This window comes from Temnothorax longispinosus, chromosome 6 (assembly GCF_030848805.1).
Source record: "Temnothorax longispinosus isolate EJ_2023e chromosome 6, Tlon_JGU_v1, whole genome shotgun sequence".
Taxonomy (NCBI): Eukaryota; Metazoa; Arthropoda; class Insecta; order Hymenoptera; family Formicidae; genus Temnothorax; species Temnothorax longispinosus.
This window is the reverse complement of record NC_092363.1, coordinates 23,278,937-23,303,746: the sequence shown is the minus strand read 5'-3', so window position 1 is coordinate 23,303,746 and position 24,810 is coordinate 23,278,937. Positions and strand designations below refer to the sequence as shown.

The 24,810-nt window shown below is 34.1% G+C and overlaps 1 long non-coding RNA gene and 2 pseudogenes across 2 annotated transcripts; 2 read left to right on the top strand and 1 right to left on the bottom strand.

Annotated features, from left to right (window-relative positions):
* Nucleotides 1-266: 266 nt before the first annotated feature.
* LOC139814722 (protein FAM50 homolog) lies at nt 267-5,162 on the top strand (annotated as a pseudogene).
* A 1,101-nt stretch (nt 5,163-6,263) lies between these two features.
* LOC139815291 (uncharacterized) lies at nt 6,264-24,810 on the bottom strand. 2 transcript variants are annotated; one of them, XR_011732703.1, is made up of 4 exons: nt 23,648-24,810; nt 23,302-23,462; nt 23,106-23,226; nt 6,264-6,644 (listed from the first exon to the last, which is right to left on the bottom strand). It is a non-coding gene; the product is annotated as an uncharacterized lncRNA (long non-coding RNA). The 2 variants fall into 2 exon arrangements; XR_011732702.1 differs by lacking the exon at nt 6,264-6,644 and adding an exon at nt 19,409-19,910 and having other exon boundaries at nt 23,110-23,226; nt 23,648-24,807.
* On the top strand, nt 6,612-14,270 carry LOC139815290 (phospholipase B1, membrane-associated-like; annotated as a pseudogene).

The following is a 24,810-nucleotide window of genomic DNA, read 5'->3' as shown; positions in this document are numbered from 1 at the left end:
TGTTGTTGCGGCACAGTTGTTACTGTGCCCGTTTGATTTTTATTATATTGGCAATTTTTTCTAATTCTATTATGTCCTTCAACCTTTTCTACCCCTATTTCATATATAATTCTTTAAAATTTAGTTGATTAGTTCTTGAGTTATATATAAGCGAAAAAAATGTGCAAATTTCTAATTTGTATACTTTTTTTATTATATTGGCAATTTTTTTTTGTTCGTCCGCGTTTTGTGTAAAATATACGCTAATTAATTATTCTGACACCGACTATCATAACTTTCAAATTATTTCTCAATCAAGAGAAACTGGTTTCTAATAACCATAACATCATCTACGACGACATCGAAAAATGATCTTCAGTTTATTAATTTCTAGTATTTTAACATCTCGAATTATTCAAGGTTTCTTAATCAAGAGACACGGTAGTGTCTCGCGCCAAGTACACGCGAAGCGAGACCGCACCGTGACTCTTTTACGCGACGCGACGGGTTGCGAGTATACGAGATGTTGAGATCTCGATAACGAGTGAACGGATCAAGTTCTAATTAGGCTTGATCGATAGCTTGGGGTCCAATTAGGGGGGGGTTTCTCTTATAATATTCCGCTACGTGCCCTACGAGCGGAGATATTGCGACGCAAAGTCCAAATGTCAAAAATTTTTTTTAAGATACTTTCTTCTACGTCAACCGCTCTCATTCATTATAACATACATGTAACAAACAGAGAACGTCACTTTCACTTTTTCGACACTGGCAGCTAGCAGCGTTAGTATCGCAGTGCAGTGCAGTGCAGACAAGTGTGTTCGTTTAGCGCGCTGTCAGAGTGTCAGTCAGTTCATCAGTTATAACCTATCTCGAGAGAGATACGGTAGTACGCGCGGTGCGAGACCGACCGTGACTCTTTACACGACGCGACGATTAATTCAAGGTAATTGTTTTATGTAATTATCCTATAATTATCTTATTCTATATATTACTGTTATACTTGTACTATTTTATTTACTGTTTATACTACGTTTACGTGAGTGTTTATACATACAGGTTAATAACCTATTATATTATTTTTTATATTGACAGCAGGGAGCTGATACTGAGATCAAGGAGCCTGTTCACACGAGGCGTTTCTGCCGCGCGATTGCGGCCGCGCGTTAACGTTTGCACGAGCCGCACGCTGTCGCGAGGTATAAGGTGCGACAACGCGCGCATACGCGCGTACGCGAAACGGCAGTAACACCGTAATCGTGCCGGCGATATACTGAATTGAAAATTGAATTTCTTCGTGCTTATCCCGAGATTTCGTATCCCTACATCGTGTTACCACCGCTGCCGGAAAAGAAGGTTCTCTACGCTTGGCAGAAAGTGACGACTGACACGTTCGATCCCGACTTCGTTGATCGCAGAAGAGCTGGACTCGAGGTACGTTTCCGATTTGCAATTATAACAGTATCGTGCGATGAATGTTGTACCCAATTATAACCTCAAATGAAGTTGTGCACGTTGCTAGTATTCTGATTATACAATACATTTTTACTTTGTAGAGGTATTACATATTGACAGCAGAGAGCTGATACCGAAGAGATCAAGGAGCCTGTTCACAGGTATATATTGACGGCAGGGAGCTGATGCCGAGGAGATCAATCCCGTTTACGCGCGAAGGAATTATCGTAAGTTATTTTATTATCGGTTCAACTTATTTTTTATTCTTTTCCAGTTTTAAGAGTTAGAAAAAGATAAAAATATTGTATTTTATGTATTTTATGCTTTTATTTTATTAAAGCATGTATTTTATGCTTTGATAGAAGGAACGTGAAAAAGAGCAAAAAAGGAAAGAGCACTAGCGGCGAAGCAGACAGAAAAGAACAAACAGAAGAGACAGATTCAAGCTTTGTCTTTTAATCTGGACGAAGACGAAGATGAAGCTGAGATGTCTTCTGACGAAGACAATGCCGAAAAATCCCCGCAGTCAGAAAATGTGCAATTTGATGGCCCTGCGATTAAGAAGATTTAGAAAAATCCAGATGTAGATACATGTTTTTTGCCAGTACGGAAAGAGACGAGGAGGAAAATAAACTTAGGGAAGAATTGAGACAAGAATGGGGTAGAAAGCAGAACGCGTTGAAGGAAGAAGAAATTGAGATCACATTCAGTTATTGGGATGGATCTGACCATCGTCGGAGTGTTATAATGAAGAAAGGTGAATGTCTCAGTGGTTTAGAGAACGTTTAAGTTATTAAAATACTCCAGTGTCACTTTTGGAGTAACAATGGCATGATATATAATGTTCTGCTGCATAAATTAAATTTTCACACACAGGTAATTCTATCTATTAGGTTCTTCAGAGATGTTTAGAAGTTCTGAGGCGTGAATTCAGCGAGCTTAAAACAGTAATGGCAGATCAGTTAATGTATGTCAAGGAGAATCTTATATTACCGCACCATTATACGTTTTACTGCAACTATAACTGATTTTATTGTAACTAAGGTAAATATACTAAATGATAAAACTTATGAAGCAATATCACAATGTTGGCATGTTATTTTAATGTATGTAATATTGCGATTAGGCACGAGGAAAGAGCGGGCCTCTGTTCACATTTGACGTTCACGATGATATTCGTATTATGCACGATGCTTCTGTCGAAACCGAGGAATCACATGTCGGAAAAGTTTTACTTAGGTATTTATTATTAAAAGAATACTTTGTATAATTCTCTTTTATGTTTTTCTCATTAGATCATGGTACGAGAGGAACAAACACATTTTTCCAGCGAGTAGATGGGAACCTTCTGAGCCAACAAAAAGTTACAACAAGTATACAGTGTCGGATAAAAATAGGAAGAAAGCTAAAATCTGATCTTAGATTCAACGAATTGTTCAATTTTGTTTAAAGGATTCAGATTCAAGGACTGTAAATATTATAACCAGATAAATAACTTTGTTTCATCGTACAATTGATTTATTATAAAATAGTTGATTATATATATATTATAATCTATTTTATAATTAATATATATTAGCTACATTGTATTTTTAAGGACTGTGATTTTAATTCATTCAGTTATGTGATAATATTTAATTCATTTACTCGATTATGTAGCTCTACTAAATAGTTAAGTTTTCGCAAACATTTGGAGGGAAAATAAAAATACATGAATAGTTTAATGACTTGAATATAATAATTACAATATAAAAATACAAAACCATACTTTAATTCATTCCGATAACAATCAGAAACAGTATTAAAATATTAATCCATGATCAGATCCTCTAACAGAAATCTATTTACAAATATTAGATGTATCATTTCTTGTCATTTCTTGAACATAACTGTACAAAAATAAATATATACAATTATATCGATTATAATCACGTATTAATATTCATAGGTTTGATACAAGTTGGATCCATGTATGTGATATTTTCGGGAAAATGGTCCATTATAATAAACTTTTTCTTAGTCGATCTGTTCAAGCAGTCAAGGAATCCGAACCAATAAATAACTAGTCCAGACCCGAATCTGTTCCAGTAGTTTCCAGTTTCGCACCGTTTTATATTCTTCATGTGTTTTTAATACATAAATAATTACTTATTTGAAAATTTAATAATTAGTGGATAAGGAATAATCACATTGTCAGGTAAATCTTTTATTTTAAAAATAATAATTGGTTTAATATAAATAATTTAATTATTGCAGATAAACATGATTTAAAAAACATGTTAATGTTATATATATAATGTTATATATACGATATATATGTGTATTTATATCCACTTAACATAGAGAATTGCAAGAATAACATTAAATATAATAAATACGTATTTAATCAATACATATTTAATAAATTTCAAAAATAGGAGACAATAGTTCTATATTATAACTATTATTACATTTAAGGTAGCTGTCTCGTCAGGGCATGTATTAGATAAAGTTTTCGATTTCGGTTTTTATATCAAATTATATGATCAGCTTTGCAGTCGATTTTTTCTGTGGCTCCTTACCGACTATTTACTCTAGAAAATCGATCTCGAAAATCACAAATTTTGCATTACTTCATACAGAAAAGAAGGCTCTATCACGGTTTCAATCACATATTTTCGTATTTTTCGATTAGATGAAGTGAGAAAAAAACATTGCTTTTTGTACATTAGATTTCGAAGAATCCGATGCAACCATAAAATATATAGGTTACCGGAGATTTCGCTGCTAATTTTTTAGTTTATTTTAGTGAAAATGCGGTAATCGAGCAGACATTTTTTGGTCGAGGTGAGGTTGGGAAGACTTGGCAACGCCGCTGGCTAATCACTGTAGTTGCAGGTTATGGGGCTCGTCTTCCTTAGCCGAATTGGATAGTGATTGACACCTCTGTCATGCGTTTTGAAACCCTTTCTCAGTAATTGTCAAAATTCAATCGAAAAGGAGATGTAACCTCACTTGTAACCTTTCTCGACGACTCGCATGATCAGCTGATCAAAACGGAGTCAAATGAGAAAAATCACATAATTTGGAAAAAGTAACATACTTTGTCACATATTAAATTTTACACCATAATTCATGAAATTATTTTTCCCTTGGCAAAAATTGCCTGAAATATATTTCTGAACGTGAAAACCTACAAACAGTCACTTGACTAGCACGTAGCGAGACAGCTACCTTAATGTTATAGCGATTCTCTATATAATACGAATATAAATACACATATATGTATATTTGTAAAAAATAAGAGGTTTTATATATATATATATATATATAAATTTAATAAAAATTTAATTTGTTGTTATTGTCAATTTGTAAATAATTAAAAAATAAAAAATGGAAATTTTTTGCCGATACTTGCTTATCACTACAAAATGCATGATATCAGTACAAAATTACCTTTTTCAAAAAAGGTAAAAAAAGGCGCCAAGTACACGCGCAATGTATGTTGTAAATCTAAAAATCTAAAATGGTAGTAGCTTTATTTCTTTCTAACAAAATAATTCACAAAATTTCGTTACCTAACTCAACCCAAGTGATGATATATGTATAGTAGCTTTATTTCTCCCTAACAAAATAATTCACAAAATTGCGTTACCTAATTCAACCTAAGTGATACGTATTTCAAAAAAAGATATGAAATCTTTAAATTGCGCCAATTGCAAAGAGAATATATACACTTTGAAAAATAATTTTGCAACTACTTTTAAAAAATGAAACAAAATTGTGTTACCTAACTCATCCCAAGTGGTATGTATCTTTGTATTCCTGAGAGTCTTTCTATCAACCCAAGTAGTAGTAGTTTTAATTCTCCTTGATAAAATTATAATATTACAAAGAATTATTTTAATCACAAAAAATTAAAGAGGTAACATTATAAAATAAAAATATTTAATTAAAATAAAATAAATAAATTTTTCTTGTAAAAAACTTGGCGCTGCTTTTTTAAGGTCAACCCAGACAAACTTGCATAGGTGCATAAGCATATGCATAAAGAGATGGATTGGTCTATTTCCTTTTGCACATATACATGTAAACCAATCAATTTCTTACGCTTATGTTTATGCGCTATGCAAATTTGTCTAAATAAGAGCCTCCGCACAAGACTCTCGTATGATAGCGTAGCGTAACGTAACGTGGATTAACGCACAAGAAACATATCGGTTAGAGCCTCCGCATAAAATTTTCGTATGGTAACGTAACGTAGATCAACGCACAAGAAACGTATTGACGTATAAAGCGTCATCTACAATGGCAGCAGGAGTATACAGTAAGACGTAAGCAGTAAGTTATTGACTAATGAGATTTTTACAATTCAAGAATAATCGACTGTGATTGGTCAATAGAATAGCTTACTGCTTACGTCTTACTGCATACTCCTGCTGCCATTGTAGACGACGCTTAACGCCGTAACCGATACGTTTCTTGTGCGTTGACCCACGTTTCGTTACACTACGTTGCCATACGAAAGTCTTGTGCAAAGGTTCTAAACCTTAAAAAAGCAGCGCCAAGTTTTTTACAAGAAAAATTTATTTATTTTATTTTAATTAAATATTTTTATTTTATAATGTTACCTCTTTAATTTTTTGTGATTAAAATAATTCTTTGTAATATTATAATTTTATCAAGGAGAATTAAAACTACTACTACTTGGGTTGATAGAAAGACTCTCAGGAATACAAAGATACATACCACTTGGGATGAGTTAGGTAACACAATTTTGTTTCATTTTTTAAAAGTAGTTGCAAAATTATTTTTCAAAGTGTATATATTCTCTTTGCAATTGGCGCAATTTAAAGATTTCATATCTTTTTTGAAATACGTATCACTTAGGTTGAATTAGGTAACGCAATTTTGTGAATTATTTTGTTAGGGAGATTCTTCCTTACGTAAAACAAAGTATATAGCCTTGTTCCCGATTGACAGACGGCGCGACAAGATCTCGGTTATTTTCCACTACATCCGAGCTTGTTTTGGAGGTTCGATTCCACGATGAGTCATTGGTATACCTCTACTTCGGACGGTGCAACACGCTTCTGCTGCAAAACATCACGTTTCACAGTTCGGGCGTGAACGCGGCGCCGTGAAAGCGAAGCAACTTCAAATTTTGGCTTATCGTCGGTTCCGCATCCCGTAGAACAATGTGGAAGTGATGGCAGTTCTACTGCGTCTTGCTGCATATATCCGTATTGGCATCGGATAGAAAGATTGCTCTTGATACGCCCTTTAACATCATGTTCCGTGCCTTTCGAGAATGGACTTTCAATGCTTTCGGTACACTGAGAAAAAATTTATTAAGATTAAAAAAATTGTGTTTGAGACAAAAAAGTTATTTCCTTGAATACTCCTAACTAAACATTTATTTAAAGGAAATTAATAAATTTTATTATTCTAAAGAAATGATTTTTACTTGGAAAAAAATAAATATTTAAAAAAGAAACTCAGCAATTACAATAAAAAAAACAAATGTTACAAGTAAAGAAATATTAATTTACGTAAAATTTTTATTATTAACTTGAAGAATAGATATCTAAAATAAAGGAATTATTTACTCAACTTATATAAATAATTCTTTTAAATTGAACAAGTTGTTTGTGAAAATATTGTATACAAAAAATTAATTTTTTTAACTGAAGAAAATAATTTAATGTAAATAAATAAATCTTTAACGTAACAAAAGGAGGTATTAAGGAAAGTAAATATTTCATAATATAAAAAAATTATTTATTTGGAACTAGTTTCATATTTATGGGAAGTATTTGAAGTAAGAAAATATTTTTCTACAACAAACAATTACGAATATCATATATGTGGTAGTCGGTTGACTGCTACATATATAAATAAATAAATAATAAATAATTGTCATATCTCCATCACTTGAGTGACCGGTGTGATGGATTCCAATGATGTACAACTGCAAGTGATAGACGCTTTCGCCGTGGGGCCTTATATACGGTCTCTGGTCGAATTTGACTTACGAGTTTAGCAGCCGCCTAGCGGTAAAAACGCTTATTACATTTATTGTAACCAAATAATATATTATTTGTTTGGGAGATATTACTTCAAATAAATAAATAATTTGTTCCAATTTACAAAATAATTTTTTGTATCTTGCTTATTTTTAAAGAAACAAATATTATTTTAAATACAATTTTTACATTTAAAAAAATGCACTTTTTTTAAACAATCACTTATTAGTTTCTATGTTACAACCTATTAAATTAAATAAATCTTTTTTTGAATAACAAAAATGCTTGATTTAATAAATCACTTTATGTATTTAAAAAATGTGTCTTTGAATTTAAAACCATCTTTTTAATCATAATAAATATTTCTTAGAATTAAATCAACCACATTTAAAGAAATGTATTTTTTTGTGTTTAATAAATTTTTTTCTCAGTGTACGTATGTTAACCAGTAATATGTTATTCATGCCACCGTACGAATTGTAAGAATTTACATTTTTTTCGCTAGTCGCACGTTTGTTATTTTATTACAGTGCTCAAATTTTCCAATTCCTCTTTGATATAAAATGCAGTTGAAATCAGAATGTCAAATTACATAGCCGTGCCATATATTCGATCGCCCAAAAATAGATTTCTTTTATAATTAAAATGTCAAATTACATAGCCGTGCCATATATTCGATCGCCCAAAAATAGATTTCTTTTATAATTAAAATGTAGAGCAGTATATGAGATGTGTACTTTATTAAATTTTACTAATTAATATAAAATATAAAAATAGTCATGATTAATAGTATATTGTACAACTAGTGGGAAAAGTGGTCGATTCTGAATGAGTGTGAAGTTGGTCGCGCGAGCGAAGCGAGTGCGACCATCACACTCATTTGGAATGGATCGTTTTGCTCACTCAAAACAAGCGCGAAAAGCGGCCCATTTCACGCTCGCGTTAGGAAAAATATAATACTTTTAATTAAAGAGACATATCCACTAGAGTCCGACCGAAACAATCTTTTTAAATTTTGACCGAAACCGAAACGATATTCGGTTATGTGTCAATTTTGGCAAAAACTGAAATCGAAAACTGAAAATCGAAATTTTCATGGAAATCCTAGAAGGGCCATATGTATACGCGCGCATATGTATACGCACATATATACTATATACAAAGGGTCGTTCAAGTCAAATCGGGACTTTTAAGGGTACGAAATAACGCAAACAGAACGCATTTATAGAAATAAAAACTATATTTATTTTTCAATATTTGGACAATAATCTTCTGTTACATTTATGCACTTGCCCCAGCGTTTCACTAATGCCTGGATACCAGTAGCACAAAAAGATTTGTCTGTACGCCGGAGCCAGGATCGGACAGCGTGTTTTACTTCGTCGTCAGTTCTGAAATGCTGACCTCCCAAGAAATTTTTTTAAGGTCCGTAAAGATGAAAATCGTTCAGAGCGAGGTCTGGACTGTGAAGCCTTGTGTCCACGATGCTAGAAATTGCTCCGAGATCTTAAACGCAAGGCTTAGGGAGGATAAGACAATATCTTCCAGCCAAGTTCCAATAATGTGCAAGTAGTGCGATGGGCAGTATGATGTACAGCCATCTATAATTGTTTGCACTATTCAAATGCTTTACTGCGGCTAATTGTCTCATCGTCGTACTGTGCTTGAAGTCTTCGTAAATATCTGCCGGTTTCACAAACTTTATTCACAAGAAACTTCATAATAATTCGCTGTTGTCCGCCATTTTGCATAACTGATTATCAATTGACTCGAGAGAACTACGCCACATACCGATGATAGACACTTGCCATTTACCACTATAAAAAGAATTCTTCGCGATCGCATTCGTTTTATATCATGTGCAACTAAAAGTCCCGGTTTGACATTGAACGACCTTCGTACTTTTTGTTTATAATATAAATATCATAATTTAATTATCAAATAGTAATTACACATATTATCATAATCCTACTATTACTTTCTTATTATCACAGTATGCTATATACTATCCGTATCATAATCATATTATTTCAATAATAACCAAATTTCTAAACAAGCAGCAAGAAACGCAAATAAAACGCAAGAAATTATTCCTGACAATGTTCCGTTCCCTTGTAATGTGACAGGTAGAAAAAGAAATCTATTATCACTTCCTGTAAAGGTAACAATGTCAAGGTTCTGCATGCTGTGAGCGTTTAAAGTCCGATTATTTGACAAAATTTGTAAAAGTAAAACATGAACATTTCTAATAGTTATGATTATTCTTTTATTGTAATTAATTAATTCAATGAAACAAGTATAAATTTCATATTGCTTTGTATTTTAATTATAAACTAAATTTATATTTTTCTTAAGAACAAAATTTATTTCCGTATGACCGTATGTAGGTACTAATTTCTCTGTAAATTTTAACGTACAACTTCTTGTAGGTAAGACAGGAATGGAGGAAAGGTATCTGCAAGCAGTAAGAAACGCAAATAAAACGCAAGAAATTATTCCCGACAATGTTCCGTTCCCTTGTAATGTGACAGGTAGAAAAAGAAATCTATTATTATTTCCTATTTCCTTATCGATAAATAATTGTTCCTCTGGTCATAATTGTCTTGTCTCTTTATAATTAATACTATATATCTGCGTTAAAAATACAGTTATTATAAATGTGAAGCTTCTTTACGTCAATATAGTTTTTTTTAAAGTAAGACATTTTATTCCTAGTTCAATATTTTTTATGTCTACGTTTCATTTTTGACTAACTTGGATTTTTCTTTTAGCAAAATCTTCGCACATAATTATTTCATTGCAACTTTTTATTTTTCAATATTACATATATTAATAACAAGAATCTTATGTGTATAACAAATAAAAATTTATTACAGAACAAGGTTTATGTAACTAAAGAGTGTGATTTTATCTTAGTCACTAATAAAAACGCATATCCCTCACAGAAATTTAATACGTAAAAAATTTAATAAGTAATTACTTGGCTAGTGATTAATTACTTATTTTTAGTATTAAAAGCATTAAGAACAGTGCTTTTAATACACAAAATAAGTAATTAATCACTAGCAAAATAATCACTTACAATATCAAATTTCTGTAAGGGAAGTCGATGTTTTCATTGAAGAATAGTCGATTCGAAGTTGTACTATTAATTAAATTAATTAAATTGTTATTAAAAGGATAATATAGAAATGCAAAACATCGTGTACTTGAGGAGTGCTACACGACTGACAATAAATTTCAGGTGGTCGATCGTCAAAAGTGCCAGAGTCGGTGCATAAATTAAGACCGGGTGATTTCGATGTCATTGCTACGATGGGCGATTCTCTTGCGGCTGGAGCTGGAATCTTTGCAGACAATATGTTCCAGATTGTCATACAAAACAGAGGAGTTCTCCGGGAGTTTCCGCGGCTGGTGGAGGCCAAGACACGTGGAAACAATATCTAACTCTTCCCAATATCATTAAAGTAAGACAATCAAATCTTACAACGTTATAACGTTTATTATTGAACAAATCTTAGCATGCAAGACAAATACGAGAAATGGAGATTTAAGATATTGATGGCGGCCAATCACGGCAGTTAAATCAATCAAATTTAATTAAAATCTTTACAACTATAGTAAAGTCTAATACTCGTTGCATTAACACTGCAAATCCATGCAGGTGCGTTATTTTTACACGCATAAACATCTGATGATCGGATACAATGACTTTTGCAGTGAAATGTGTTGGATTCCATCGCCTTGGTCAGTTCTTGAAACACATAAAACTGATCTACTCCAAGCTTTGCGGACGTTAAGAGATAATTTGCCGCGAACCTTCGTGGCATTGCTTCCACCACCACATTTAAAGGCTATAGTTGAGATACGTGAAAGAAGACCATCGCTTAATTGTTTCCTCGCACCGAAAGTCTTGTGTTCTTGCATGTTTGGTCTCACATTTCAGCGTTTTAGATCTATGAATTACGACATTATGCGACAGTAAGCGTAATAACGTAAAATAAAACGGAAAATAATCTAGAGTATATTATTTATTAAATGTTAATATAATTATTTTCGGTAATGCAAAGTTATCTATGTTTAAATAATCCGATGCGAAATTAAGTAAAAATACGTGTTTGGCAATCTGCGACATTTAATCCTGGATGGTCAGCCGAGAACTCTGCGTTGGACGGTGGCGACGTACCGTCGCGGCAGAAATCAGAACTCTCTCCAATGGAGAATTCTGTCCTTTGTGACATGTTGACAACCTATTTTGTTGTACATGCTATTTCTTTATTATTTGCTCTGTGCTTGTGCTCTAACGTTTAACGTATTCGTGAAAGTCGTAAAATTGACCGAAAAGTAACATTTGCATGCGGAAGGAACGTTTTCACCTCCTTTCGATAGTCGTTAAACGGCTGTTTTTCCCGTATGTTTAGGCTTCGTTTTATGGCTGTTTGTTTACTGTCGAGGGAAAAGGGTAGTTTTCGGTCAATTTCAGAAGTGTTCTGAAACGATCTATAGTGATGTTTTATTGAACTGTCTTTTTATTTGAAAATGGCATGCACAACAAAATTGGGTGTTTTCCTCGCCTCGATAGTAAGAATCCAATATGACCGCGGTGACCGCATCCAGGAGCCTTAAAAATTAATTTTAGCTTGTTCCGTTGAAAGTATCATCACCGTTGAAAGCAAATTGCGGATTGATTAAAAAGTTGAAAATATGTTTTAGGTGGCAGAAGCTAGATATGGAAATCGCAACTTATCCAGAATTCCAAAGAGATGACTTTACAGTTGTAGCTCCTAATGAATTTTAGTATTCCATTTGCTTCAGATGGGTATACCGATATGACATATTTAAGTAGCGATTGTCTTCACGTTAGTCAAAAGACCAACGCTCTTTGTAAGTTTATTAAGAATTTCCTAAGAAGAAATTTGTTAACTAATAATTAAAAAACTGATCTTTCATATTTAAAACGCAGTTTATTTATAGTTTTATATTTTATATTTAAAAACGCATTTTATTTGTAGTTTTATATATTTAAAAGCTTTATATTTAAAATTTTTATATTTTATGTTTTATATATTATATTTATATTATATTTTTATATTTAAGCCTGAACGTAAAAATAAACACGTAAATAAACGCTAACTTTATAATGTGTATTAAAACTATTTTTAGTTATTCAGAAATAATCCAGAAAATGATTCAGGATCTTTTATTTTTGCAGTAGCAAACAGTTTATGGAACAACTTATTTGAGCCGGTAGGTGCCAAATCGACGAGATGGAGCAATAATAATTTCGCTGCCCGACGCAAGAGAAGCCTTATCTGACTACAATGTTAAATTCGAAGCAACAAAGTGTTTCTACTGAAACTGCCGCTGCGATTCGAACGAGAAATATTGGCACTTAACAAAAGAGACAGTATCGATAGCGTTATCAGGTCATCAATTATAGTTACAATGTCGCAATGTCAATTATTTAAGCGTAGACAAGATGCCATGATGTATTCATTGTATTAGAGGCGTCTTCCGGATTTGGCAAGCTCAAATACAGACAGTTTAACTGGGTTCAAACCTTCAAACTAATATATTTATTATACAGTTTATAATACTTAAAAAATCGTACGTGCGCTTTTAAACAAACTTTCTACATATCTACGTTGCTCTCTTGTTGTTTACATTAGCAACGACGTTATCAATACATTGGGTGATTCTTTAAATACAGCTGAACGTCTTACATGGCCATACCTGACTTTAGTCCGTCCGCGTACTATTTTTTAAAGTGTTTAATAATTATTATAAAGTTTTGTTTAAGTATAGAAGTAGAATTAAATTTAATGATTAACACAAAACATATTTTTTAAAACTAGATTTAAATCAATTAGTAATTAATTAATAATTAATTATTTAATTGATTACTAAATATCTAAGTTGTTTTATTACGCCACGTTCTCAGATTGCACCTGCTTGATATGGTTTATTCGTTTTTTGGAAAGCCTTTAATCATCAGACACAATATAACGATTATTTCGTAACACCTTTGAATCAGCTTCTTTAAAACTCCAGAAGTACAGTCATAATTTTTAATCATGATTAAATCTCTTGTCTGATATTGATGTGGTTCTTTTCGCCTCTTATTTACTTGAGTTTTATTACGCTTTTGACTTACTATTATTTTCTCTGCTGCTTTGGATCTAATTAATTCTAAGTTTCTATTGTTGTCATCATATGTATCTTTTAAATAATTCGCTATTTCATCGTAGACTATGCCTCTCTGTGTGAATAATAATTTACTTGGAATCTCGCCAGTGTTTTTGTTAATTGTGTTATTAATATAGAATTCTGCTTGAAAAACCAATATTTTCATTTTTGAGATCAACTAATTTAGCTAAAATATGGGTACAAGTATACGATTGATTCGTTCTACCTGTCCATTTGCTCGTAGGGAATTAGTGGCTATTAATTTTATTAATATATGTTTTACGTTATTTTTCGTTAGAAAATCTTGAAATACTTGCGACGTAAACGCAGTACCTCCATCAGAAATTAATACTTTTGGAATGTTATAATTTTGAATGTGCTCCGTTAGATAACGTAAAACTTCTTTACTCGAAGTAGTCTTTAATTGCAGCAAATAGTTTTACATATTTAGTATAAGAAACATTTTTTATCGATATAGGTCCTACTAAATCAATATGTATCGTATGAAATAGGATATTACCTTTTGGATATACTATTCATGAAACCTTCTTTTCGTTCATTAACAGAAGCTATGCACTTTAAACAGTTTTTAATGTGCTTTTCTACATTTGTTTTCAAGTTTGGAAACCAATAACTACGCATAATATTACTGTTACGTACGGAAATTTTATATTTCCGACGACGCACGTTAAAAGTCTTGAGCGCTTAGACGACGCACGCTAGGCTCGGAATTCCGAGGAAACGGCCGGATTAGTGTAAATGTTTAGATTATCTTATCGGAGTCCGTTGAAGGGCTGGGGGCCAGATGGGCCCAAAACTACGCTTCTAGAATGTTCTAGAAGCTTCTAGAATACCTCCCCCCTTAAGACGCGTAGGAAAAAGGCGGGAATCTCGCGCGGGAGATTCCGGTCTTTTTCGGGTATAAATAGGGCGGAAAAACGCCGCGGAAAGCAGATAAGTTTTAACTTCGGTCTTGACTAGACATAATTCTCAGACTCTCTCCTAACCTTATTCGATTTCCTACGTTCCGCTATACGCTAAGTTCGAGCATTCGCGCTCAATTCTGGGACTTAGTCCCTACACTCTCATACCTTATAAGACCGCGCTTCACGCACAAGTTGTATTGAGATTTATAGAATAAAGGTAAGATAAGTTTAAAAGGGAACAAGTGTAAAAATCTGGAATCTCATTTCGTATTTTTAATCAATAAATCGATCACTTCTAAGATTCGACTCGCAGTTGTCGCTGACAAGCGTGGCGATCTGTGCTGGGGCGCTGACGAAGAGTGTGGCGATCCAGTACTTTCGCTGCCGAAAGCGTGGCGATTACGGGGTTGATTCTTGGGGGTCGTAATAATCACTGTCACTTCTGAGATTCCGACTCGCAGTTTCCGCCGACAAAGCGTGGCGATCTGTGCTGGGGCGCTGACGAAGAGTGTGGCGATCCAGTACTTTCGCTGCCGAAAGCGTGGCGATTACGGAGTTGGTTCCCAGAAAAAGACAATAATTTCAACAAATTCCCGAAAGTGAATTTGACCTCTACGCTGACGATCTGAGCGCTGACGAAGAGTGTGGCGAGCAGAGGGTGTGGCGGATTGGTTTTGAGCGCTGCCGAAGAGTGTGGCGAGCTTAAAATTCATTTTCGTGAACGCGGCTGAATGACGAAGAAAGGAGGTAGGCGCGTTCGTATTAAACGAATCAGATTCCAGATCAAGCAAGCAGTCATTTCTAATCAAGATCATCTCCCCTTCCTCCAACAATTGCAACAACTAGAAAACGCACCCCCCTTTAAACCCATTCCTGTCGATTTCGACGTTGATTATCCTAATTATAACCAAATAAATAAAGCTGATCCTCGTTACCATACGTATAAACTCAGATATCTTTTCGGTCCCGAATAATAAATATAATAATAATATCCTTCACACGACTTGTCCAAATCCCTGGTAAATTGCTTAAATGCATTGACCAAAAAAACGGACGAACTATAACAGTCAGAACGTGACAATTACTGACAGTTTTCTCTACACTGTAATGCCTTATTTCATTATGAAATTTATAAATAATATTGGTTTCCATAGATGCAGGTACATAAAACAATAATCTGGAATCTTTTTTTCTGATAAATTATTTCATTCCATATTTCAAAATAAAGTATCTTCCGTCTTTTCAAGTTTCTCACGTAAAATCTTTATCTCCGGATCTTTACTTTGACAGATTCCAAGATTATATTCCAAAGGATTATCATCAAGAACTAAAATGTTGTTCACCCTACTAAGAGCATCAACACGGTACATTCTATGAAATCTTTAAATTGCGCCAATTGCAAAGAGAATATATATACTTTGAAAAATAATTGTTGTGCAACTACTTTTAAAAAATAAAAGTCAAGTAGTACGTATCTTTGTATTCCCATTCAAGGGTCTTCTCGTTCCAACCCAAGCTTTAATTCTTTTTAACAAAATTATAATATTACAAAAAATTATTTTAATCACAAAGAATTAAAGAGATAACAGTACAAAATAAAAATATTTAATTAAAATAAATAAATAAATTTTTCTTGTAAAAAGACTTGGCACTGCTTTTTGACTCTTGCTGCATACTTCCCTAAATTGCTTTTCTAATCAATCAAAAATTTTGTGCTTTATTAAATTTAATCAAAATTTTAGTACTTTATTAAATTTCAAGGTCTAGCAGCGCCAAGTTTTTTTACAAGAAAAATTTATTTATTTTATTTTACGCGGAATGTATGAGGTCATCTTAAGTCCCAAGAGTGCATCTCAGAGGGTTATAATTTTACTGTCATTGTACTTGTGAGCTCGCTCGTTCAGTCGAGCTCGAATAGAAAGACCGTTTGCCTAACAAAAGGCGTTGATTCATGCCAAGAAAGTAATTTCGAGATTTGTGTTAGAAATTTCGGCGGATAGGGAGAAAGAATTCGGTGACTAACCGAAATAGTCGAGACAAATTTAGCGAAAAATTGCGAACGGTGGTTATGGCGCGGCGCAGCGGAGAAGATCCCCACTTCGAAAACTTCAATAACTCCGTTAATGTCTCCGATGATCCTGCTGAAGCTGAACCCGACGCGGAAACTTTTTCTACCGAAAAGACGATCTCGCAGCTAATCGAACCGAAGGGAATGCGAAATTTTCTGACTCGGGAGACGCATTGTCGGTTGAGATCGCGCGGTAAGCGCGTTAAATTGTATCGCGTGACGTTGCAATTCCAAAGAATGAAGAAGTAGAAACGGTGAGCATCCCTCGGAAAATTTAATATAATCATAAATTTAGATGTATGAGATCGTAAACACGGAAGAAATTGCTACCGGAGATTTCAATTACGAACGGTAGCCAAAGTTTCCGCTTGAAGAGTTATTAGCATTCAGCGAGAGATCGGGTCGCGTTAATTTCTCCAATTCCCGGGTTGCCCAGGTAAAATCGCTCATATCGGAGCGCGCGCGAGCTATCGCGGTGAATCAAAATCCCCACGTACACCGCCGTCCACGTAAATTGGTCCAGATGCGGAGCAAACAAGACGTGGTGGAGGGTAAGAGGGGTAAAGGGCGAAATTCCGCGCGGGTCAGCTGCCATTAGAAAGGCAAGCGGGCGACGGTGGATGGCACGGACCTCCCCTCGTCGCGAAGTTACCCCCGCGGATGTGTGCAACAGGTCCAGCGTGCGGATCTCCTCCATGCTCTCTTCGAGGCATCGCTCTCCTACGTCTCTACGTGCTTGCCTCGCTTCGCGTCTTGTCTACTCGGCGCTGATTTGATTTCGATATCCCGCTGTTCATCCCCGCAGGGGATTCGCCCGCGTAGTCGCTTCTAGGTGTTCGTTTCCTATGAAAGAAAAAGAAATGACGGCGGAATCGCTGCACCCTTTGTGTCCCGTCCCATAGATTAGAAACGAAATTACGCCGACCTCTTCGATATATGTATAATCTAATATTGTTATTTGTTTCGATCGTGACACCTCCGGCATTAAAGTGTCTTAAGCTATTAATGATTCGATACAATTGTACTTATCTATTTATCTATTTATTTTATTGATTATATTTAAAGTAATTATTTTTATTTCACTTAGCTTTGTTTTTGTTTCATAAAAATGCAAATAAGAGAAATTGAGAGACTCACAAAGAAAGAGCCATAAACGCTACTTATCTGTTTTTCTTTAGCCTTGATTAATGAAATCACACCGCAGTTATTGTAATATTTTTAACATTAATTAAAGATAGATAAAGATTCTCTTTTTCTACGTTTCTGTATATCTATAGTTTTTATTTTTAAAAAGCAAAGCATTGATTAATTATATTTAGATTGACATGGAGAAAATGTAAAAATTATTTATATTCTACAGAACTTATGCATTTTTCTTCCAAGGAAGAAAATAAATAAAAACAAGCGATATTTCGCACCTACCTAAAGTTTAAAAAAAGTTTCTACGAACTACGCAGAGGATAAGCTTCTCAGACCGCAGTGAACGCCTTGTGCGTACTTGGATCTTTTTAACGTTATCATGACCTTTCTAATCTTTTTTCACTTTTCCATTAAGAAAGTTCCAAGATTTATTTCTTCGCTAAAAAATAAAAAAGGAAGATCTTTTCGGCGGAAAGAAATCGACGGGGATAGCGGGGAAGAAAGTTTGTGTCTCTTCATTTTCTTCGCGGATGCTTTATTTAAATCTTGGACGCAACTTCGCTAATTTCTCCCGACCGTCATTCAATAGTAGCTTAAATTGTTTACTCGGTCTTGCATTCGATATCCTGCCCGATTTCCCAGGAGCATCCGCCTCTCTAAAAACCACCGCGCGTGAAAAGAACGGATCGAAAACTTTCCCAACGAATCGTAGATCCCCTCTTATGCAGACGGCATTGAAAACTCCTAGGTAAGCTGATTACAGTGAGACTCGTCGCTACCAAAAAATACTTTAATGGCGGATACTTCGGTGAATTTGAAATAAATGTTTCTTTATCAAGATTTTTCATGAAAAATTTAATCGCGAGAAGATATATCTCTCTTGATATAATAAGTATAAAATTACTTGGCGTGTTTAAATTATGATAGATTAATTCTAAATTTAAATTTTAAAGATTCGTCTTTCTCTTGCATGTAATTGGAAAGTGAAAATTATATATTTGTTATAATTCTCTTGTAATTGGAAAGTAAAAATTATATATTTGTTATAATTGTTATCATTTTTCTCTTTCAAATTTTTACGTTTGGAGAGGAGTAAAATTGCATAATTTTAATAAATCACGAGAACATAATGAGTCCTTTCATTTTTCGCGGCGGTTTAATTCCAGTTTCTTGATTTATTAAAATCACAAGGAAAAAATGTTTTATATATTAAAATTGCATAATTTGATTCCTTTCGAAACGTAAAAATTTTGCAGAAAGTAATGTAGAAGCTGAATATATGCGTGTATGTACGTGTGTGGTATGTGTGTGTGTAGGGGGGGGGGACTGATAAACATGTATGTATATCGCAAGCGGCGGTTGCAAGAGTGAAGAGAAGTAGAGTCCCTTGAATACAGAGTCTGGCCATTCCGTAGACTTCTTTCTATTGGTTCAGTTTTACAAGCCCCTCAAAATGGCGAAAATGGCGGAATTTTTAAAATGGAGAAAAATTGCGTATTAATAAATGTAAAATAATAAATCAGAAAAACACTTTTATTGCCATTAAACATCAAAAAATGTATTTTTGTATATATATATATATAAATACATAGAATATATATGCATAATAGAATACAATATAAAAGTACAACATACATTATTCTTATATATATGTAATAAAGTATAACATAATTTTTAATCAACGAAAGTATGCATTGCCATGGTTTTGCTACTATAATTTTTCTTTTTAAGTTGGATTTTACACACGATATACGCATTCTATATAATATAAAACGTTTCATTATTTTTAATTTTAAATTATGGCAATCTTTTATTGTGTCACAATGAATATCATTCATTTTATCTAAATAAAAACTAAAAAATTGCAGTTTGTTTTTTTTAAATCTGACATGTATGATCGAATAATTATTTCCATCTTGAAAAAATAATCAAATGTTTCCTCATTGACGAAAAAGAGCGTGTTTTTACGGAAGCATTTCAACATATCATTGAGTCTGAAATTGGCGTTGACACTGGCGATGTATTAATTGGCTCTATTTCTGTATTATTTATAGCTGCTTCTGTTTCCTTAAATACGTCTTCCTCTATCAAATCATCAGACAAACATTTTTCATTGTCCACTTTATTATTTTCCGTAATATCAATTTCAGTCTGAAATATATAAACAATCTTATTGTAAACTAATGGTCCGTCTACAATGAGTCATATAGGTATGAATCGTAAGGTCGTACAGCAAATCGACCAACGACAATCAAGAATGTATAAGAAAATTTGATTGTGGTTGATCGATTTGCTTACGATCTTAAGACTACGACTCATTGTAGACGAGGCTTAAATCTAATAGTCCGGGAGCCCACCGCAAAAATTTGGGTCAATCGCTTTTATGACAGATTTTTACTCGAAACAGTGGGTAATGTACCGCACAATACTAATCGCTTGTCAGCCAAAGTCGTACCCCCTGCTTTATATCTTATAACAATTGTTAACAAATAAATTGTGCGAGGTACTTCACTCATTGCTTTTATGAAAATTTTCTGTTTCAATAGATAGGGGGCAATAAAATGGACCTTCCAATACCCGGCTGCCACCCCTCATCCCCTGCTTTAAGGGTGGCTGCCGATGTCCAATATGACAATATTGATTAACTAACCTACACCTATCACTTTTATGGACGAATGACATATCGTTGGAAAGCTCGTAAAATTTCCTTCAAAATAATACCCGGCTGCCGCACCTTCGCCCCTGTGGAGGTGAGGCTGCCAAGGTTTTAACTCGCTGCGCGAGTCCATTCGAAAACGCAGTTTGAAATGCGCGTTCTAGACAAGGACAGAGCGATGTGTTCCCATTTGTTCTCCAAATGTTATTATTCTCCTGAATGTCACATTGTTACAATGGCAGAGCAGGTAAGAATTTGTGTTGTTTATATATTTTTCGACATTCATTGAGTGTAGTAGTCAAAATGTATGATCTTATTATCGAGTCGAGTTTCAAGTTTGTTTTTCATCTTTTATGGAGTGTAAGGAAAGCGTAATTAGAATTTTCGAAAAGTTGTACTATCGAGTCGCATCTGTGTAATCATTTACGTAAATATGAATAACACAGTTATTGATCTGTAATTATCATAAGTAAAAGATCCTAAAAAATTTAGTTGTAGGCAAAGGATAGATGTCATGATTAACTGATTAGACATATTTATACTCACTTTGCCGTATGATTCTTAAGTGAGGGGTTACTTCAGCAAAGCTTTCGTGGAGGTGAAGAAATAAAGGTTTTTCGTAGTTTACTAATGTATTTATTTATATGTTACAAAATCATTGAGAAAAAGTATTAATTTACAATATGCTGTGTTGCATCAGATGTTAAAGTATATACGAGTAGCCAGCTTGCAGCTATCTCTTCATCTTGCGATTTGCGGTGCGGATTTGAACAATTATTATTGCACGATCATCGCGCGGATATAGTAAACAGTATAATCTTGCGCAGTATTAAACATTTACAATGTTTCTTAACAATGCTTTTATGATCATGCTTTACTTGTCAATAATATGTATAGCCATGTGAAACTTATTGAATGAAAAAAAACAGCAATAACAGACATTTGCAAGAAGATGGAAAATTATTCATCGTAAAATTCGTCAGAGAACTCATCTCCCGAAAAATCTACATCAAAATCAATGTCGTCGGTTGTTTCCTTTTCTACAATTTCGTTAGTATCGTTCATCATTTCCTCTGAACTTGAATCATTTCTGGCATCTTCCTGCAAAATTTCTGTTATTGTCGAAGGTAAAGCGTCCCCAGAGCACGTCTGGCGACAAACTAGTTTGAAACCGACGTGGTTATTGGGGACGCTTTACCTTCGACAATAACAGAAATTTTGCAGGAAGATGCCAGAAATGATTCAAGTTCAGAGGAAATGATGAACGATACTAACGAAATTGTAGAAAAGGAAACAACCGACGACATTGATTTTGATGTAGATTTTTCGGGAGATGAGTTCTCTGACGAATTTTACGATGAATAATTTTCCATCTTCTTGCAAATGTCTGTTATTGCTGTTTTTTTCATTCAATAAGTTTCACATGGCTATACATATTATTGACAAGTAAAGCATGATCATAAAAGCATTGTTAAGAAACATTGTAAATGTTTAATACTGCGCAAGATTATACTGTTTACTATATCCGCGCGATGATCGTGCAATAATAATTGTTCAAATCCGCACCGCAAATCGCAAGATGAAGAGATAGCTGCAAGCTGGCTACTCGTATATACTTTAACATCTGATGCAACACAGCATATTGTAAATTAATACTTTTTCTCAATGATTTTGTAACATATAAATAAATACATTAGTAAACTACGAAAAAACCTTTATTTCTTCACCTCCACGAAAACTTTGCTGAAGTAACCCCTCACTTAAGAATCATACGGCAAAGTGAGTATAAATATGTCTAATCAGTTAATCATGACATCTATCCTTTGCCTACAACTAAATTTTTAGGATCTTTTACTTATGATAATTACAGATCAATAACTGTGTTATTCATATTTACGTAAATGATTACACAGATGCGACTCGATAGTACAACTTTTCGAAAATTCTAATTACGCTTTCCTTACACTCCATAAAAGATGAAAAACAAACTTGAAACTCGACTCGATAATAAGATCATACATTTGACTACTACACTCAATGAATGTCGAAAAATATATAAACAACACAAATTCTTACCTGCTCTGCCATTGTAACAATGTGACATTCAGGAGAATAATAACATTTGGAGAACAAATGGGAACACATCGCTCTGTCCTTGTCTAGAACGCGCATTTCAAACTGCGTTTTCGAATGGACTCGCGCAGCGAGTTAAAACCTCGGCAGCCTCACCTCCACAGGGGCGAAGGTGCGGCAGCCGGGTATTATTTTGAAGGAAATTTTACGAGCTTTCCAACGATATGTCATTCGTCCATAAAAGTGATAGGTGTAGGTTAGTTAATCAATATTGTCATATTGGACATCGGCAGCCACCCTTAAAGCAGGGGATGAGGGGTGGCAGCCGGGTATTGGAAGGTCCATTTTATGCCCCTATTGAAACAGAAAATTTTCATAAAAGCAATGAGTGAAGTACCTCGCACAATTTCATTTGTTAACAATTTGTTATAAGATATAAAGCAGGGGGTACGACTTTGGCTGACAAGCGATTAGTATTGTGCGGTACATTACCCACTGTTCGAGTAAAAATCTGTCATAAAAGCGATTGACCCAAATTTTGCGGTGGGCTCCCGGACTATAAGGACACAACTTACAACCACGCATATTTTTAAGTGTTATTGCATACTATATTTCACTTACATTTGATGTAGCAGAAACAATTTTTTTCTGCATAAAAATAGTTGGAACTGCACAACTTTTCAGCTTTTTCTTGCCATCAACACGTACTTTTTCCCACATTTCGGGTAAAAAATGTTCCTATTAAATATAATAAACATAAGTAATGTAATTGCAAAATGTAAATAACTTGAATTACAGAAAAATGCATTTTACCTCACATACAAAACAGTCTTTTAATGCATCCAAATCATGTCGACCAATGTTTTGAATCCATTGTTCTCTTCTTTTTGTATTTCTTGGGATGCAATGTAAGGAATAACCTTTTTTCCAAGAATTGGAACATTTTGTTACGCAGCAATAAGGCATCTTGTAACCTATACAAATTAGTTCTCTATAATATTTCCATAATAAATTATATCATAATCATATTATTAAGGTTAGAAAACATATAATTTACGTTTTCAACTTGTTTAAAAAATTCTGTTATTCCAAACAATTTCACTTATGGTATATTCAAAAAATTAAATAAACTTTATATGTATATACACTATTTATTTACCTTTGTACAATCAGAAAAATTCAGAAAATACGGAACACTCCATGCACAGCAGGAACCACTCACAATCACTCTTATATGTATTGAGTATAGTATGTACGCCATTTTGAGGGGCCTATTGGCCAGACTCTGTATTCAAGGGACACTAAAGACAAGGTACGCCGGTCTTTTGTTCGATCGTGTTATGTTTTTGAGAGAGCGAAGCGTCTGCGAAGTGCGAAACCGACTGCGTCGACTGCGAGTAGTGCCGGTAGTGCGAGAGGTCAGTGCGAAAGTGTGAGTCACAGACCACAGTCAATCGATGACAGAGGATTGCTGGAAAAGGTATTATACCCCTTGACTAAAATAAATTAAGTATATTACAATTATTCCTGCGAGTGTGTATTTTTCTTTTACAGTAATAATAATAAATTAATGTACATAGATATACTTTCACGATTAAAGCAAATTTTATTCTTCAAATTGTATTCATCAAATAAACATTTGATTTCAATGTGCGCAGATAGCCGAGTTATCGCAATCAATTTTTAGGAGTGTTTCACATTTATTTTACTGTATGTTGAACTGTATGTTTTGTAGCGAATCAAGAAATCGGTGCTACATCACACGGCCGCGGCTGTTGCATAAGTATTCGTTTTTTCTGCGTACCTACTGTTGCGCGCACTCGGTCGACGTCGCGACGCCCTATCACTCGCTCACTGTTGTGAGACTGTGACTCGAGCGGGCAGGTAGCTATGTGAGTATTATTTCTCGAAACGCAATCGCGACAAGTATCGTACGATTTCAAATGCTATTATTAACAACCTGCGCGATTAACTAATTTCCATGATTATCGAGATAACCTCATCGTGAGCACATCGAGGTTACGACTTTAAAGCGTCGTTTGCAATGGCAGCAGGAGTATGCAGTAAGACATAAACAGTAAGCTATATTGACCAACCACAGTCGGCACAGTCGACACATTATTCTGAATTGTAAAAATCCCATTAGTTAATAACTTACTGCTTATGTCTTACTGCATACTCTTGCGGCTATTGTAGACGGGCCATAACATTGCATCTCGAAGCATATATTTTACTCAATTTATTCATCTGTCCGCTGTTCTTGAATTGAAAAATATATAAATAAATAATCAGTGAACTATATACTATACTGGAATGTGAACT